Raw genomic sequence first — 20,385 nt, 5'->3', positions numbered from 1 at the left:
GAGAAGAAATCACATTTCTCAGCCTTGACATACAACTGGTTCTCCAAGAGCCTCTGTAGCACCTGCTGGACATGGTTGACATGCTCCTCCTTGGATCTAGAGAACACCACGATGTCATCAAGATACAGAAAAAAGTGTTTAGGAAGTCTCTCAGCACATCTTTGATCAAACGTTGGAACACTGCCAGGGTGTTGGTGAGGCCAAAGGGCATGACCAGATACTCAAAATTCCCCACCGGTGTCTTGAACCCGGTCAGCCACTCGTCTCCCTCTTGGATGCAAACCAGGTGGTATGCATTACGCAAGTCCAACTTGGTGAAGATGGTGGCTCCCTGCAACAACTTGAAAGCAGAGTCCATGAGGGGCAACGAATATCTATCCTTGATCATGATGTTGTTGAGCTGCCTGTAATCGATGCATGGGCGAAGACAGCCATCCTTCTTGCCTGCAAAGAAGAAACCTGTCCCGAGAGGAGATGAGGAGGGTCGGATGATTCCGGCCTTAAGTGCGTTCTTGATGTATACTTCCATGGCCTCCCTCTCAGGTTCCGACAGGCTGTAAAGTCTCCCTGATGGCAAAGTCGCTACTTTCACCAGCTCGATGGAGCAGTTGTAGGGCCTGTGAGCGGGCAACGACAATGATGGTGGATTTGCTGAAAATGGGAGCCAAGTCATGGAAAACCAGAGGCACCAGGGAGAGATCAGCGGCCTCCTCAGCGGGCTGATGGACGGACACAAGATCACCCTTCCCCCAGTCCTGGAGATGAGAAGGTCATGGAGCCACAGCCAGGGGTATCCAAGGATGACCTTATCAATGGACTGAGGTAAAATGAGGAAACATATCTTTTCCCTATGGTTGCCGGAGGAAAGTAGTGTTACTGACGAAGATGATGAAGTTCAGAGATCTTCTTCTTTGGAGCAGGTGGCAACCAACAACTTAGGTGCACAGCGCCAACTGCTGTGTCTCTTGGTGAATGTACTTCAGTTTACATCCTGATCACCGTATTCACTTCAGAGCTCTGTAAAACCGCAACAGCATGTATTTTGCGACACCGGACTGTCGTGGAGGAGTGGCGTGAGCGGACCATAAGGAAATATTGGTGAAACTAATGAGTTTTTGGACGATTAAAGCCGTTTTGGGAGCCGGCACCACACATGCCCCATTGGCTAACAGTATACGGATGTATGCAGCTTGACTTTGGATCTAAATTTCTCCCAAAGCACTGTTTGGATCAGAAAAGCCTTCTGGATGAGTATATTTTTCTACTTCGTTCTATAAACAACGTGAAAACTGTTTACACCGAACTTATCCTTTAAAAAAAATTCTTGCAGTACAGGTGTTGGTGCCAAAATATCCAGAGAAATGGACTGGTGAGTGGTTACAATCAGCAAGCACGCTTCAGCAAGTTTGAATGCAGAGGATGCTGTATGCACATGACATTGTGTTGCCACTGTTGGGCCAACAGTGGCCCACTGTCCACACTGATTCAGGGAATGACAGGCCATCATTGCATTAGATAGAAATGGCCTGTGAGAGGAGAGGGTGTACGTTAGATGCAATCTAATGACATAAACACTTTTCAGGGATGGCTGGTTGGGAAACATGTGTTGGGCTAACAGTGGCCCGATGTCGGCAGTCAGCGGCGATGTGCCAACATGTTGCCAACGTTGGGCCAACTATTACATGTCTGCTGGGCACTTGCCCCTCCAACCTCTTCCCCATACCTCAACGAAGCAGAGCTGGAGATGATGCGTCGCCCCCAAAGTCTGCTCCAGAGGCTACCGAGGTGGGGGGGGGGGGTCTGATGGTGGAGCAGATGCACCCTGGGCTGATTTCGCTCCCGCTAATTGGCTCACCATGGGCATGCACTCTGTCATCTGCTGTCCCAGCTGATACAGATAACCCTCAGCTGCATCCAAGTGTTCCATGGCTGAGGCGGGGTGCCTCTCTGCTGGGTCTAGGGTCTGGGTGGATCGCTCTGTCATAATCTGTGTGCCGTTAGACCCAGATGCAGACAGAGCAGAACCAGGGTTGATGTCTGCACAGGTTCATTGTGTAAAGAGATCCAGGAGAGCTGCAGCTTGGCAGCAGCATCACAGGTAGCTTGAGGCAAGGCAAGGCAAGCCAAGGTCTGAAAATATCCCTCACAGACCTTGGTGGAGCAGGAAAGTCCTTCTGCAGCAGCACAGGAGCCTGGAGAAGACAACAATCCGGCAAGGAGCAGGTGGCAGGGGGAGGTTTACATTGGCAGGCAGAGTGACTGTCCCCAGGTGAAGGCTATCAGCCCTCAGATGGACCCAGGGAGACTGAGACTGCCCGCTGCCTCCTGAATAGAATCCTGACAAGTCATCCATGACCGTTTTTGCACCACAGGCCAATGTCAGGAAACCGTGGGTTTATCTCCATGTTGATGTAAAATAAGTGTTGATGGAAGTGCTACGTTTTTCAAAATAAAACATTTTTTTAAATTATTTTTATGCAAATTAAGACTGGTATGGAGCGAAAGAAAGACAGAGAGGAAAATGTGGCATTCAAATAAATAACAGAAATGTATTTTTACATGATCAAAATGAAGAAGGAAAAGCATTAACTTATTTAATCCAGTCCCTGTGCATCTTTTTCAACTGCTTAATTCTTTAAACAATATATTCATAATTGACACCAACCTACATCTGTTACATAATGAAGTAATGGGATTATACACAACAGCGTTTTCATGTCATTACATTCATACACCCAAACATCAGCGACTGCCATTATTTTGTTATGACACATCCATCAAAGCAATGTAATAATGTAAATGTGCATAGAGTAGAGAACAGAAATAAAGCAGCAGCACAGACTGCCTGAATAATTTGTGAGTGACTGGAGAAATGCAGATAAACTGTTAAAAAAGACTGTAACTTATACTCAGTTGTGACTTATAGTTCATAAATACAATAGTGTGGTTTAATCACACTTCTTTACAGTGGGTGGTGATAATTTCCCATACAGTGAGCTGCTTTAAGCTTGTTTACATGCTGAGGGGTGGACACACACTATAATTAGATAAGGACTCCATTATATTAAGGACAAAGGAGGGAACTTTGAAAAAAAACTGTTTTCTGAAGCAAGATGACACACAAAAGCACAAAGCTGTCAAACATTAAAAGAAGAGTTGGTGGAGCAGTCATGTGACTGTATGCTGAAAAATACATGAACAGGAGTCAGTGCTTTGATCAGTGACTATCCCCCATTAAAACTGTCCTTTAACACAATGTTTCTCAGTGTTTAACCACTGATAAGAATATAACATGTGACGAGCATATCCTTTTGTATAAGTTTGACGATAAAACTGCTTTCTTAATTGATGTTTTCATGAAAACTCATGAACATGGGTGTTACTGTAAAGGTCTGATTAGCATATGAGCTTCACTTGAATATTTCAATATTTTCAAAAGGATTATTCATTTCATAGTCAGTGAGCACTCGGGCCATTCATCTAAATTTAACTATGTTACTTTTGAGCATGGATGCACTTAAGTCGGTGAAAATATAAAAAAATACAGATTCCCAGGTTAATGTGTAACTCTGATGGCCTGAAGGTGAATGTGTGTGAGGCAGTGATGGACCGGCTTCCTGTCCAGGGCAGAGGTGGAGTATGATCGCTGAATATTTTGATTTCCTTTTAACACTGACAGATAATTTGCAAGGCTGTCCATCATTTTGACAGATTAGATTATGGAGGGCAGATCTGCTGCGGTGACTCTGTCAGTCAAAATGACAGACAAAAAAAAAAAACTCCTTTCTGTAACTTCTGGTCCACAGTGTAGCCGGAGTTTATCCCAATGTCAGCTGAGACAGGGCAGAATTCTACTCCTTATCAGCCTTTATGGAAGAAAGTGAATGTTGAAACAAAGCCAGAAGAAATCCTGTACACCCCGAACACACCAGCCCTCCTGTGAAGTACGGTGGAGGCAGCATCATGCTGTATCAATGCTTTTCTTCTGAAGGGACAGAGAAGAGGCTACTCAGAGATGACTGGAGCCAAAATGCAAAGCAATCTTGGAGCAAAACCTTTCAGAGTCTGCAAAGGAGGTGAGACTGGGCCGAAGGTTCACCCTACAGCTGGACGACGACCCGGAACATCCAGCCAGAGCTGCAGAGGAAACGTTCATATAAAAGCATGTTCAGATCTTAGAATAAACAAGTCAAAGTTCACACCTTCATCCAACTGAAAATCTCTATCAGGACCTGAAAATTGCCGTTCAAAGACACTTCAGTTCTGGGTCTTCCCCGGGGTCCCCTTCCAGTGGGAGAAGCCCGAAACTCCTCCACAGGGAGGCGTCCAGGAGGCATCCTAAAGAGGTGCCCAAGCCACCTCAGCTGGCCCCTCTCGAGGAATAGCGGCTCTACTCCGAGCTCCTCCCTGGTGACTGAGCTCCTCCTCCTTTCTCCAAGGGAGCGCCCAGCCACCCTACGGAGGAAGCTCATTTCAGCCGCTTGTATCCGGGATCTTGTCCTTTCAGTCATTACCCAAAGCTCATGACCATAGGTGAGGGTGGGAACGTAGATTGACCAGCAAATTGAGAGCTTCACCTTTCGGCTCAGCTCCTTCTTCACCACAATGGAATGATAAAACAACCGTATCACTGCAGCCGCTGCACCGATCCGCCTGTTAATCTCACGTTCCATCTGTCCCCCACTGTGAACAAGACCCCAAGATACTTAAATTCCTCCGCTTGGGCCAGAGTCTCTCCACCGACCTGGAGGGGACAAGCCACCTTCCTCCGGTCGAGGACCATGGCCTCGGATTTGGAGGTGCTGATCCTCATCCCTGTCGCTTCACACTCGGCCGCGAACCACCCCAGTGCATGATGGTCCAGGTTTGATGAAGCCAACAGGACAACATCATCTGCAAAAAGCAGAGATGAAATCCTGTGGTTCCCCCGAACCGGACCCCCTCCGGCCCCTGGCTGCACCTAGAAATTCTGTCCATAAAGATTATTCAAATGTGCCTTACAATTTTGATAAATCCAATATGCCTTATTTTCATTTGCTGGTACAAAAACTAGATAAAATCTCTGAAACCAAACGATTAGAAAAATTGCACTTCTCTATGTAAAAAAATCTAAATAAAACTAGAAAATAACATTTTTTTCATGGCCCTTGTTTTCATAAAGTGAATTTTATTATAGTGACACATTCAAAATTTGAATGTAAAATAGCTTATTTGAATCATTTGTATGTCTTAAAACTTCACTTCAACGTCTAAAATTTTAGAGAACTCTGATGTGAGCGTCACTGGTCCTCATGTTAAGAAATAACCATTTTTTGATGTAATTACTTGAAATCTTTACATTTCTTGTTGGAATTTAATAGAAATAACACAAATTAAAGAGTCTTCGTATGTTTAGATGAGTCTATATTGCATTATATTGACTATATTTGGCTATTTCTCATTTTTATGTTATGGGAAAATTCCACAGACCCCACAGTCATTGTCACCAGCGTGGCGTTCTTATCACGCTGCCTGTTGTGGCCTGGCTTTGGAGTGTAGTAGCGCTTGCTGAGATAAAGGATGTGAAGTTGATTAAAGTGGTTGTGGGAACTGTTGCGGCGCCGGGAAAAGTTCACATGCTTCTTCTTTTTTTTTTTCTCACTTCCCTGCCCTGATTGCCGGGAAGACGTCGCTTCATTTCGCCTCTCTCTGTTGAGACAGGCGCTGTATAAATAGGCACCCTGGAATAGACCTTCCTCTCAGAGGAGCTCTCCGGAGAGGCCCCGGACCGATGGCCAGGTTCCCGGCACTGAGATAGATATAGGCCAGAGCCGCACAGACATCTGGATGGCGACCATGCTCCGTGGAATCCCTCCACGTTTCACCACCAAACTGGAAGCAGGAGTGTAAAATCATCACATTCAGCACGTTTCTCCTTGGCTAACAAACGATCTTTCTTTCCTCCGGCAGCTGAAACATTTATTCATTTACTATCCATTTGCTCCTCGATGCCTCATTTACTTTGTGCCACGACAGCCGTAGCAGTTATCTTCGGCGCCGTGTGCAGATCGGTTTATTTGGTCTTTTTAATCCCTCTTCTGGATGGAGTTGTTGCAATTACGTCGTGCATGAACGAGCATGTTTTCCCCCTGAAGACTTTGATGTTGTTTACAGGGCTCTAATTAACGTTGACCTGACGGAATCTTTCCGGATCCGCGATGTGCTGCGTGAGGCCCGAGCAATATTTTAACTTTCACCTTTTGTATGTTTGTCTCATTTCACCAGACAGATTGGGAAGCTTCCTGCATGATTCCTCAAAGCAGCGTTTCATTCAAACTCATTCATGGGATGACAAGTATTTTCTGTTTTTTAGGTGTTTTAGGGATATTAACACTAAAACCCACTCTCACCTCACACTGTGAATCTCAGGGGTTCAAACACTGGTGGGTCTTTTCTGTGTGGAGTTTACATGTTTTGAATACCAGGAAGCACACACACACACACACACACACACACACCGGATGAAGCCGTGTAGAGACACGAATGGATGGATGTATTTGTTCTATCAATAAGGGGTTTCACTGTGGATAGACGCCACGTTTATATCTGATTGAAAGAGGAAAAAAGAGAGAAAAATTCCTGTAAAATCTCAGTGGAGTAAAATGGCCGCCAAGAGGAATCTAACCCAAATCTCCTTCAACTTCAGTCCCAGGAGTGTCCCAGCACTTCAAGGGAAAATAATTTGCTCGCAATTGTCTTCTGATTAAATTCTAATCTATTTTCATTCGTTAAGGGTGGAACTATAAGTCTCACGTTTAAATCTCTGGTCCTTATAGAAGAGGTGATGAGCGTCAGCAGCTCAGCCTAAAACAAGCTCCTCGGTCCTGAAACCTGCCGTGGTTCCAGCTGTGATGCTAACGTGTCTTTTGACAATTAAACTTCTCCAACTTTCCCCCGCCAAGTCGCAGGCCTGCCATCCCGCTTGTGCCATGCTGCGGTGACTCAGCGTCACTCGGGAGCCGTGGGGACGGTGGGCGGCGAATGAAGGCCAATGTTCAGAGGAGAAATACCTACAACACATTATCGAAGTCAATCACACTGCCTCTTCAGTCCCAGCGGACGAACAACAAATATCCAAGTGTTGATGGAAGCATTAAAGACTATTATTATCCTCTCGGTGTAAATCAGTCTGGATTTAGAGCGATTAATAGTTTTAAATGAAGCTACATTATGGGCCAAGGTGAAAGAGCTCATTATCCTTTGTCATCAGAGGTTTGGTTCAAGGGGTGGATCCAATAATTCTCTGGTGTCTTGGCGGCAATTAAGGTTCCCGCGGTGCGATCCAACATACAGCGACAACAACGCCGCGCTGCTTCTGGATTTATCAAACTTGTGACGCTAATAGTCAGCCGAGACCTCGGGAACAGGTTCCAGGATGGAGCAGTCCGACACGCCGGAACAGTACAGACACTTTCATGACCATTTCATTTCACCATTATTCCCTTCTCTTTGAGACGTCCTTTAGCTGCCAAGTTGTCACTCGGATATCCAGGCACAGACCGCATTTTCTCCAGACAAGACCGGGCGTCTGTCTGCTAACGACTTTTTAATTATATGAGGATTAATTCTGCTGGGATCAAAGCCGACAGGCAGGGACGGATCCCCTAAATATCCAGTTGCACATCCCCGCCGACTGAGGCACACATCATTCACAAGTTCACACATTTACCAATGGAAATGTAAACAAGGAAGCGTTCATTTACTGAGGCTTAAAGGACTCCAGAGAAATGTATGTTAATTGATGGGAAGGATGCTGGACTTCCAGTGTGTGATATTTCTCTGTGTAATAGAGTTTTTACTCATGGTGCTTTCAGCCAGTCTGTGAAAGCTTTAACCTTCAAGACAAATCTCTACAGTGAGCACAGCAAATCAGATGTGTGCCATTTCCTGCATTAAATTTCTGTATAAGAACTGAGAAATGTAGTGTAACCCATACATCTGCAGCGGGGAGACAAAGTGGGGCAGATTTAGAGGGTCATTCCAGCCATACCGAGCCCCAGGCCTGGCTGCTTCACTAACTGATCATTTACATGATTAGAATTAAACAGCTTCTAGGTCTCGGTGAAAGAGAGAGAGAAAGAGAGAGAAAGACCATTATCAGCCTCTGACTCCAGTTACCGAACATCTCTCCCTGTTATGAAGTGAGGTCCACCGCTGAAGCATCAAGAAGTCATTTGAGCTTCTCGTATTCTGAATCTAACCAAGCAGCACCTGGTTCCCTAGCGGAGCCTCATGGGTCCAATCCATCTGAGCAACAGCTTCCATGTTCTCCTCACTGACTGCATGTCCGAGCAATTAAACCCATCCTCTTCATATTGTAGTAAACCGTGTGTCAACCGACAGTGAACAGGACTGGTGCATGAGCACGGACTGTAAAAGATGAGTATGATTTGATTCTGATTATCTAAACATTTTTTCTTGCCATTATTTGGAATTTTAGCTTTTTGGATTAGTTTCTTCTCGACCAGGAAACAGGAAACTCAACTCGTGGAGTTGCTAACATTGCCTCAAAGACCTGAAATGTTTAGAAAAGCACTACACAGACATCTTACAATACCTGTTTTATTTGATTTGACTCAAAAGAATCACCCAAAAACTGTTTCTGAACATGTTTTTTATCAATATGATGATATCATAAACATAACGGAAATCATTCACCGTGAATTAATTCTGCAGATCAGTTTTGAGGGAAGTTTAGTCTGAATTATAAATTCAGAGGAATCTAAATATATGTGAGTTATTTACATTTTAATATGTGGAATACAGTGTTGTATATACATTAATTTTAGAATGGATGACAGTTTAGAAAAGTGCTATTTCTCCACCACATTCATCACATTAAGCACATACATTAAAAAAAATGCTCAATTACATTACATTTTTTTCCTCAATAACTGTTTATGAGTACAGAAAAATGAAAACTATTAATACTGCAACCTTTTATAAGACAAGTTTAAACCTAGCTGTCGCTGCTGATAGTCTGACATTTGGAGGATTGAATAATGTCTCAATTTCCCTGCTTTATGTCAAACTAAAGCTTCACTCATCTCTCCAGTAAATAATTATTCTGCGTAAAGTGACGTTCGACACACTGCTGAGAGTCCTATATTTAGAAAGAGTCCTGCTAAACGCATAACTCACTGTACATAATTCATCCAATTAAACACATTGTTTGACAGTGCAGGAAAGGATCATCATAATAGACCAAATAATGAATTTTAAGGCTTTGCCATGCAAGTGTTAATCAAATATTCACATATAGCATGATTGATTTTATGCTTGCTGTTCAGGGACCTGTGTGCATTGATAAAACATCACAAAGACGAAAAAATAATTAAAATTCAATCAAGTATTTTTACAGACATTTTTCCCCTCCATTCTGGGCACTAAGAACTAATTTATACAACAATGTTTTCAAGTGAATATGGAAAATGATTTACTAAACGATCTATTTACCAGCGCTCCAAACGCAAACACAGAGAGACAGACAAACACTCACATTCACACATCTACAGTCACTAATAACCCCAAACACCTGTTTTTACACAGTGGAGGGAAAACCGACACATGCACAAGGAGAACATGCAAACTCACACTCTTCTGTGTCACCAAGCAGGAAAAAGCAGCGTAGGAGGCAGTATCAGGAGAAACAAAACATTTAGAACAAACTACAAGACTCAGAGGGAAGACAGTGAAATAAAAAAAACACCAGAAACAAGTGATGAAACAGGATGACACGATCCGTGAAAGTCACCAAAAACACGTGGAATATCAACGCCTTTTTGAAACATATTAGTGTTTTTCGCTGTAGTGTCAGTTCAGATGATGTGAAACGGCCACAGTTTTAAACAAACCTGACACATGCTTTGAAAACAAGTTTCTTCACAGATTTTTTTTTTATTGGCTCCTCTTTGTCACCGACCCACATGTCAGTATATAACCCAGAGGTATCAAACCGGTGCTTCGACTCCACTGCTTTAAGCACTTCTTTCAGCTAATGCGCTTGTATTTTTATCTGAAAATACCTTTCATGCAGCACTCAGAGCTCTATTTGTACTTGTACCTCAAAAAAGGATCTGACTACTTCTTTGTTACGAGAAGGCATCTTTAGGTGGAAATAATTATCTCAGATGCTTTTATAACTGTTAAGCTATTAATAACAGGCAGAGCCATCATTTGTGCTTGCATCATGGGATCAGAGGCTTTTCAAACTGCTGGGTAGTTTGCCGATTGAATTTGTGAAGAAGAGGAACATAATGAGATTTACCATAAAATGGGGTTTGAGCAGACATGCTTTCTAAAATCCTGGCTGAGTCTGAAACTCTGCAGCAGAAGGCACGTGGACCCGAGCTCAGTCTGAAACTTCTGGCCTCCCGAGAAGCCGCCTGACGGCTCGGCAGCTCCGGCTCTGCTCTGATGTTTGTTTCATGACAGGGGGTCGGTGCTGTCCGGGTTTTATTTTAACTCAACCGCCTAAACTTACCTCAGGTGGAGGAGTGCCTTTATAGAACTCATCCGTCTTAAACTACTTCTCAGACAGGCCTAAAATAAATATGGTGCTCAGGAAATGCATCCCCTTTAATGTCTCTTTATTGATCTGATCTTCTAGAGCTAGAGAAAAAAAAGCTTTGGGGGGGTAATTGAAGGTAGCAGGATGAAGTATGATTAAAGATGAATCTGTCTCATCATAGAACGCTAGATGTTCACTTCTTATGTAATACCAAATATCATCCGTGTTTGGGCTGCATAAGCGGAGGAGGTCAGAGAAACCTGTGATGCATAAATGATGCTCCATAAGAAAACAGCTGCATTTATAATGTGTTCATACAATAGTAACCAAAAAAAAAAAAAAAAAAAAACCCAAAAAAACAGGTTTGTGGGAAACTTTGAAACAGATGTCTTCAAAAAGAATGTAAATTTAGGAGAAGCTGGAAATTTTTCCTAAGAAGACAATTGGAAACAGAGAGGTTTTTTTTCTTGAAGTGTGCTCTGAAGCAATGCACACGAAGCTGCACCATATGAATCTGAATAAAAACACCGTTCCTCTCGTCTTACACAACCTGCCCTTTTCTGCTGTGTGAACCAACACTCCCTCATGTGTTTGCATCGCTTTAACCCAGCAATCTGACACTGGGATTTCCTACAAGCGAGTGTAGTGTGTGGGCTGTTGGTTGGAGCTGAGATGTGCAGGGTCATGTGTGGTTGCGTGGGAGGGGATGTACAGTATCAGCTTCTAAGTATATTCACACACCACAAACTACAACAAGTGCTTGGCAGTCAAGTTGAGTTAGCTCTGGAAGAAATGATCACTGGCACAAATTTGCACTTGTAAAACGTCTGCATGAATTTCGACAGCATCCCTTTAAATGTTAAAACGTGAGCTCCTCTTGTCAAGGCGGGCTGGTAAATGGAAAACGAGAGGTTTTCCCGAGTCAGATTGCGTGATCTGTTTATGCCATCTAGTGGAGAAGGACTGTGGGCTGCACGGCTGATGATCACTTTTCTCAGAATGTAACTATATGAGGAGTAATGGCAGAAAATTGGAGCAAAACATTAAGAAAGAAGGAATGATTTACGGACCTTCTGATATTTCTCAGTGATGTGCCTTTAAATAGATTTTTTTTAAACCACGATAAATTAATTTAAGCACAAATATACTACAGTATTATTTTGCAAAACCTGACCAAATAAAAACGTTTTAATGGATGCAGCATATAATCTTTAAAAGAAGTAAATGTCGTGTTATTTGAGACAACGGATGGAAAAGTTACAAGGAGACCGTGAAGGCAACGTTACCATGGCGACAGTAAACAGACGTCTCCACTTCAGGAGAAGCGCGTGAGAAAAAAAAAAAAAACATTTTCTCTACTTCTGAGGTGCTTGAAGACCACATTAAAAAGGTAAGACGATTTTCATTAGGAAAACAAAAATATAAAGAGGCTCAATTTCCTCCAAGCGAGTTTGTACTTCAGCTAAAGCCGCTTTCAGTTGGTTTGTTCCGAGTTTGGTCAACTATTGACTGACAGTGCAGCTAAGTTAGCTAGCTACCATGCTAATAAGTTACACAGATGACAGGTGTAAGCATTTAGTATTGACTGCCCAGTATGAGGACACATTAAAGCTGAAATGCAAAAACCAAACAAAAAGTGCAGTTCTACTTCATCTTGGATAATAAAGGATTACAATGAGTAAAATCAGAATTAATATTTGTTAATTAAGAATTAATATTTAGTGTTTCAAAAGAAGAGTGGTATGCCATTATTCTGTGCTCTGTAGGGTTTGCATGTTCTCCATGTGGGTTGCTTTAATATAGAGAATTCTTGTTTAGTACAAAAACATGTGTTAAGTGTAAATGTGTGTGATTGAATGTCTCTGTGTGTCTGTCCTGTAATGACGACCGGTCCATGATGCATCCTGCTCACACATCGACCCTCTCACCGCAGCATGAATTAATCCAAAGAGAATCTGCTGGATAGGAGGTTATTGTTGCCTGAAAACTCTGCAGTCAGTTTGTGAGACTATCAGAAGACACTGCCCTTTTGTTTTCTTCTGGGTGAAAAAATGTTGGCTGGGTGAAATGGAGTGATGAGATCAAATAATAGAAGATAAAAAGCAGCAGTGTAAGGGAAAAAGAAGACGGCCTGGCAATAACAAGCAGACTGTTTGGACCGATTCGCCTCAGACTCACTGAACTGGAATCTTTGAAGGAATCAAGCAGTGCGATAAAGCTCAACTTTGTTAACTCTCTCCCTCAACTTTCTGTAAAGGAACTTTGTTTTGCACAGCTCGCTGAAAAAAATGCTATTTCAGACACTGAATGCCCAGAAGAATATTTGATTGCAGCTCAAAAGCTGTATTGCAAGAAAAGTAATGTCTGAGACCGATTTTGCCTGTTTTTTATCTTATGTTAATACATTTGAAAGAGTAGTGTGTGCACCACCGAATTAAGTCTGTAGCATTTCACTACACTTTTGGGTGAGTTTGGATGAGTGTCTCAATCATGCAAGAAACATAAAAACTCTTCTACAGCAATTATTGAATGGCATATGTGGATGATTTTCTGGTTATGAACAGCCTGAAGCCACTACATCGAGAGAGTTATAAATTACTGAACGATTTTGTAAACCGAAGGTAGAAAAGCATCTTTTGCAGTAAGATCCACTTAAACCGTCGTCTCTGGTTCATACTGTTTTAAGGTTTTTAACTTGCGTGATATGAGACATAAGATTGTTTCTTTACCTCATTGGAGAGAATTTGACTTTTTGTTCATACTGATATTGAAATCCTTGTATTCCATGATTTCTGAGGCAGTGTGTAATATTCAGGAGTTATCAGGAGTAAAGAAGGAGGTGGCTTTGTGGATTAGTAATGAATGTTTTTACGTGATTACTCAGCTGTTTTCAGATGTTTGTGGTACTTTTTCACTGTACTATACAGTCCATTTCCAGGCAGAAAGCGGAATTCAGTAAAGGTCCATAAGATCTCATCCACTGTTACGCAACTGCTATTTAAAAATACATGCAAGGAATTGCATGCAAGCTGCTCAATGCTGATAAGAAAAACATATTATTCATCATATTCACCCCAGAAAACAAGAGGAAAATGGGCAAAATAGTGTTTCTCTCTGCAAATATCCCCATCAGTGACTGTGACCGAGAGCCTCATTCAGTTATCTGTAGTTTCAGATCAGAACGAGCCACACTTTCCAATGGAAAACCAACTTTAAGAATAACTGGCTGGAATTTATTTGCTCTGTATTATGAGTTTTGATGATTACTAATTGAAATATGCATCTGTAGTGAAACGTCTGCTCTTCATTCAGTGTCGGCAAGGTAAAGGTCAGACACTGTACACTGTGAAAAGGTCGCTGATCCATCCAATCTAAAGTTAACTGAGTTTACTTATTACGTGTATCTTTGGACTGTGTGAGGAAACTGGAGAAAAGCTGCTCAAAGGCCCCGAAGCCTGGAATCAAAGTCGGCATAATTCTCCACCACACCATAACACCTGGACCTGGAGATGCACCTGCCTTGAATGATTTCCTTCTTTTTCTTTCTTTTTAAAACCTGCAGCCAAAACTGAAAGAAGCCCTGCGGTGAATGCCGTCACCTCACCAGCCGAGATACGACGCAGCGCTTCACATCACAGCGTGCGTACAGGCTGGTGATTCACCCTTCACCACTGCTATTATTAACTATGTCTTTACCAGCAGAGCAGAGATGTCTTCAGGCGGCCCCGCTGCGTCAGAGGCTTCCGCCAAATCACCCAAACCAGGTACAGTGGGAATGTTTAAGGACGCTGCTGTGTGATGAAACAAGAGAAACTACATGCACTGTTCTCTTTGCACCTCGTGCGCAGAGATGAGGAGGAGAGAGGAGGACGAAGACACAGCTGAGTCCGTTCAAAGTGCCAGACAGTGGCAGCGCTTTTCTCATGAGCATCGCCAAAGGAGAGGACCGAAAGAAGGTCTGCGCGTTTGTTTGAACACAACTGTGACTGTACATATGAAAGGCTCTCCATCCATGCATCGCTCTTTGCAGATGGTATTAAAAAAATACAAACAAAGAAAGAAAGCAGCTTTTCTGTGTTTGAGTCATCCTGCTGTTCGCCTCCATCCTCAGGAGATGCGTAAATTCCTGGCTCTGCCAATTGAGGAGAAGACGACCCACGCTGCCAGAACCACGGCCAAGCTGAAGAATGAGCTGGTGGGAGAAGAGGAGGAGGAGGAGGAGGAGGAGGAACATGAGAAGGCGGAGGACTCCAAGCAAATGAAGAGTAAAACGGCTCTTCCTGGTCGCACATCGGGGAGACGTGAACTGAAAATGAGCACAGTGCCGAGACGGGGTGAGAGGACGGAGACGAGGGACGTCACAATCAGTGCAACATTCATAAAGGCCTCACTCCCAGCCCTCGTTTGGGCCGTTTGCCAAAGATAACTTGTCGTAACTGTTGTCTGCGTCTGTCCACGAGAGCGTGACCAAGACAGCAAACATGACTTGATCTCCATGGAGCGTCAGAAGGCCGTGCTGGAGGTAAACGGCTTCAGGAGGAGCCAGGAGACTCTGTGAAAGTCCTGAAAAACAAGAGACTCAACAACAGGCAGCCTGACAGGACTGACAGATGTGTGTAAAGTGGAGGCACATGTTAGCCTGCTCTGCCTCAAGGTGAGGAGGCAGGGCCGAGAACGAGCTCATAGTCCTGATTGGTCTCTGGAGAGAAGCCAGAAAACGTCCATCAGAACACATGGTAAATAATCCCGTTTGTTATTCAGCGTATACATTATGAAATGGATTGAGAGCCTCTGTTTGATCTGCGGATGGTGAGAGGTTCTCCTCATGATGCCTGTCAGGTGGAGTAGTGACTGTACTTACATTTAACAAGCTTTAATATACCATAATTAACATAATCAAGCTTAATAAAGTGCAATATTTCATCTCTTTTTCACCATTTATCGGTTGAAATGGAGGCTCAGTTGGACGGCTCACTCCCTGATGAGGGACTCTACATGTTTGGGTCTGGGATAAACTACAATGAATGCATGAAATCTGGCTTTCCTTCATGATAATCATCATCTGAAACGTTGTTTATGACCTGGTTGAGCTCTCACTAGTGTCACCGTGTTTCTTTTCACTCCGTCCTGCTCTCAGCTGTCTCTGATGACGAAGAGGTCGGAGATTTTGAAGATGGACAAAGCAATGGCGAAGGAAGAGAGGCAGCTGAAGAAGCTGGAGAAGGTCATTGAAAGAGATAACCTCAACTTTGAAGCATTCCTCCGGGAGAACGAGAAGAAGTCTGTGGAGGCCCGAACACAGTGAGGAGCTGCTGCAGTCACGTGACTGAAGGCCATCGAACCGGGAGACGCTGTGTGACGCTGCTATCGTCTTGTTTCTGTCCTCAGATTTGAGCAGGAGGCCAAAATAAAGCAGAAGAGAACACAGAGATCAAGAGGCTAAATGCAGAGATAGGGATTATAGAAAGGTAAAAATCTGCAACGTCAAGGCTGGATATTTACCCCGAAACGTGCAGTGAAGAAACCGTGTTGTTTTCCTTTTTTCGTAGCGAACTTGTCAAGATTGAGGAGATCCTGGCAGACTACAAGAAGTACCAGGAGCTGCTGTTCAGGCTGTCTCCTCCAGAGTGGCAGGAGGCCCAGAAGATTAAAGCTCTGAAGGGTAAAGTCCTCTCTGAGCAGAGCAGGAAGCCCGATCAGGTGTCAGGTAAGAAGAGCCGGCACTTCACCGAGGCGCGAGGTGAAACCCGCCGCTGCCGCACAGCACCGCTCATTTCTTCCTGTTCACACAGACTCTGAGAGAATCGTGTCCAGCCCAGGTAGAGAGCTGCCGTCCATCAGAGAGACCAGACCGTCCAGCACGCCGTACGCAATAAACACAGCATGTTCACATTTACAGAGTTTCTGCTGCACAGTCGATGTTTGGTAGATTTTAATTGATTCAGCATCCATTTCAGTGCATTCATCCTCCTTTTAACTTGTTTGTTTATCACTCATCCATCCACGTTCAGTATCCATTTTCTCGTCAGGCCACTCCAGAATCATTCATTAACCAAACTCTCATTCATTTATTGGAGGCACAAAGAAGAAAATATAACAGCTTTTTTCCTAAATGGGTTCAATTCACATTTTTCCTCATAATTCTGAACACAATACCCCATAATGACAATGTGAGAAAAAAAAGTGTTGGGGAAATATTTTAAAATGTATTAAAAAGACAAAAAGCCCTCTGTCCTCTGATGTTCATGATGGTGAAAGAAATGTGTGGATCTCCTTGTTGCCAGTTTCCTCCGCAGGGCGCCCTCTGCTGGCAGACTGCAGGCGGTGATATTAGGCTGCAGCGGTGTTGAGATTATAAAATTTGCCTCTGTGTATCAAAAAAATGTAGAAACACAAACATACAGTGATATGAAGAAGCTATTCCTGAGTCCTGCCTGTTACTGGCTCATTTCAGAGACAAAGCGTTTGAGGCAGATCACGACTCGGACTATGAGGTCAGTTTGAGGAATTAAAACCTGTTGGATTGAGTTAATATAACCTAATCTGCAGTATTTGTCCTCACTCGTTTTGCTCTGTCCCCTCCTGGCAGGACGAACCGGAGCTGTACTTTACCGACCCGCAGCAGCTCCTGGACCTGATGACCATGCTGACGGAGCAGAACCTGTCTCTGATCAAGAACTCCGCCCGGATGGAGGAGGCTCTCAAGATGCTCCAGCAGTCCACGGAGACCACCAGGGAGAAAATGTAAGAGAGGGGGTTTTAGCCAACGCTGCCTTCTCTCTTTATGGTGTGATTCTTGTTCTTCTTCAAAAAGGAGGAGGAGCAGATGGCGGCGCAGGTGAACGACGTGAAGCAGAGAATCGACAGGGAGAAGGCGAGGGGGCTCAAGCTGGAACAGAAGGTTCAGCTTCACGTGTCGCTGAGCACAGAGGACCAAGTCAGTGTTTTTACATGTTTCTAGCCAACTTCTGCTCTTCCACATCTAAAACACGGCGCCACACTGAGGCTGGTTGTGTCGCCGCAGGACGAGATGCTGGACGCCCTGGGCGAGAAGGTGGCCGAGGTGCATCGCTGCTGCGTGGACGACCGACTGGCCAACCTCAGCACGCTGGAGAAGCTGTCCAACATCGAGAGACGCATGTCCTCTCTGCTGCAGGGCCTGGAGAGCATCCCTGAAGACAAACTGGAGATGACCAAGAAGATCAAGGACAGCGAGAGGAGGAGCAGGTACACGCAGCCTTTTGGCTGCTTTTTGGATGTTTTACTCCACTGATGGTTCAGACAGCAGAACACTGAGGTCAAAATGAACATCCTCAGTCTGCAAGGGTCACACATGCTTTGGAGATCTTAGGAATAAGTTTCTGTAGCTTTATCACCAGTGGAAGGTTTGTTTTCTGCATTGCGTTCATTTTAAGGTAACACCTAGTTCAAAGTTAAAACAAATTTCTACTGCACTCCTGGAGGTCAATCAAAAGCTACACGAAGAGATTAGAATATAGTAGAGTATAATTTCAGAACTGGTTCAGGTAAAGGTCTCAAATATATTCAAACAGCTTTAAATACACACTGTGAAACAAGTGACCGACTGTAAGAAGTTCATGTTACCGAGACGCGAGTGAAGAATATGTAGGAGAAGAGAAACAGAATATCTGTTACATGAAAACCAGAATCCGGACATCATAGACTTGATTATAGGTTTGTTTATTGTGAGTCAAACAGTCTTTTTAATAATGTGCAAACATTATGAGGTGTTTTTCGAAGATGGTTCAGTCCATGTCTCAAATGTTCCTCTTATCAGCAACGGAGGTCTCGTGTGTCAGATATCAACAAAGAAACACTTTATATGGAACTATGCACCAATAGTGATCATTTTGTTAAAACTATATCAATTGCTGCTATAAATGATAAAAGATACATATTAACTGCAAAAGAAAAGACATAGAAATCATAGTTATATTGGATAAACTATAAGAAATGTGGTAGGTGTGTTTTGTGAGATTATATACTTTTAAATAAATATCATTATATTGAAGAAGATGTCTTGTTTTTCCTCTTTTTTTACTGAAAGATGTAAATGTCTCACTGATATACAAATCTTTTGTATTACAAATAACAGATTCCTGAGATATTCCTATGTTATTGATCAGAAATCGCTCTGTGCTGGCCTGTGGTTGTAGGGAGAGAGAAGAAAAGCTGAGACAGCAGAGAGAAAACAGAGCGAGAGGATGAGGAGGTACATGGAGAGATCTCTGGCCGACTCCAAGAAAACCGTAAGTTCTTCTCTTCTGAGGCTGAATTTTGTTTTGACCGCCAGTTGATATCATATTGCAACAGACTGTGCAGCTTTTGTGAAGTGACACAATAAAAAAACAAAATTCTCTGCATGTTTAATAGTTTAAATAGAATATGCAAATAGAATACACCTTAAACTGATGTTTTGTGTTCATAAGCTCAGCCAATGTAACAGACAAGATGTCTGAGAGAGAGATCAACGTCCACATTGCATGATCAGGAAGCTGGTGTGAAATTACCAGCACTGGATGCAGGGTCAGCGTGACTCATGAAAAGGTTTGTGAATCTGAACCTGATCCACTTTTCCCCCTCTGAACTCTTTCCTCTCAGGGCGGCAGGAAGCTCATGCCCCGGTGCATGCCCGTCTCCCGCAGAGTCAAAGTCAGCAACGTGGACAACGCTGACGACGAGGACGAGATGCACCAATACCTGTTCGGTGCTGAAGATACTGAGTGAACAAAGAAAACGATGCAGTGACATTTCATTTCAGAAACTGGCACTGATTTGGGTGTTACTGTAGCATAGACCTGGCTTTGGGGAGGTTCAGTGAGTTTCCAGGTTCTCCCTGTGTGTGCAGGGTTCCAGGAACCCCCACTGTCCAAACACATCTGCAGGTGAATTTAATCTGCCTCAATATGAATGTGTGCATATTTGTGTAGCTTTGTGTTTGGCTGGCGGCCTGCTCTGGGTGTAGCCCGCCTCCCTTCTCCACGTGAGCTGGCTTTGGCTCCAGCGCAGGTTGGGCGGATGGAAAATCAGTAAGACAAACATAACATGAAATACTGTCTGCAAATACCGCAGTAAGACTCTGTGCTGCTGTTCTATGTTAAAGGAGTCGCCACTGCAAGCCATCGCAACTTTCACCGTAAACATATAGCTGCCGTTTACTGCAGCTCCCAAACACACTCATGGTCGAAGCATGAAGGATGAAAGCTGATGTGGGTCCAGTAACAGGAGGAGCAAAACCCACCAAAAGCTTTGCAGGTGTTCTGAGTGAATTGTCTGATTACAGTTTCACACTTCAGTCTACAAATTTGGACTTTTTCACAGCATTCTATTTTCCCAAGATGCTTTTTTTTGTGCTGAAAGCTTTAATCATCCTGATTTAAAAAAATAAATACCTGAGATACATATCCTGTTTGGATTGAATCTATATCATGCATGAATTGTTCGGTTTCCAATTAAATAAATTCATTAAGATGCCAGTTAGAGCTGTAACATGACAACAGAGTGTCTGTGTGCTTTCTTTTTCTGGTACAACAACCAATAATGTAATATTTTTGGCCATATTAGATCTAATAAGCCAATAATGTAATAATTTGCCTGTAGTAGTAAGATAATTGATCATTATTATGATAACATTTTGCCAATAATCAATTAACTTATTGCATAAAGGAGTAGCATAAAAAAATCTTTTCAGAATGTAATAACTTTAGCCAATAATGAAATAATACATAAATAGGTCAGGGATTCCTAGAAATAAAAGCAGATTTTGTTCAGGTTGCTTGTCAAAAATAAATAGAGGAGCGGATAGTCAATATATT

At 43.2% G+C, this 20,385-nt stretch overlaps 1 pseudogene; it reads left to right on the top strand.

Annotated features, from left to right (window-relative positions):
* LOC115404461 (cilia- and flagella-associated protein 100-like) overlaps positions 1 to 19,297 on the top strand; it is a 20,935-nt pseudogene extending 1,638 nt beyond the window's left edge.
* Positions 19,298 to 20,385: the final 1,088 nt, after the last annotated feature.

The sequence above is a fragment of the Salarias fasciatus genome, chromosome 2 (assembly GCF_902148845.1).
Source record: "Salarias fasciatus chromosome 2, fSalaFa1.1, whole genome shotgun sequence".
Taxonomy (NCBI): Eukaryota; Metazoa; Chordata; class Actinopteri; order Blenniiformes; family Blenniidae; genus Salarias; species Salarias fasciatus.
The sequence above is the reverse complement of the archived record's forward strand: the minus strand, read 5'-3'. Positions and strand labels throughout refer to the sequence as shown.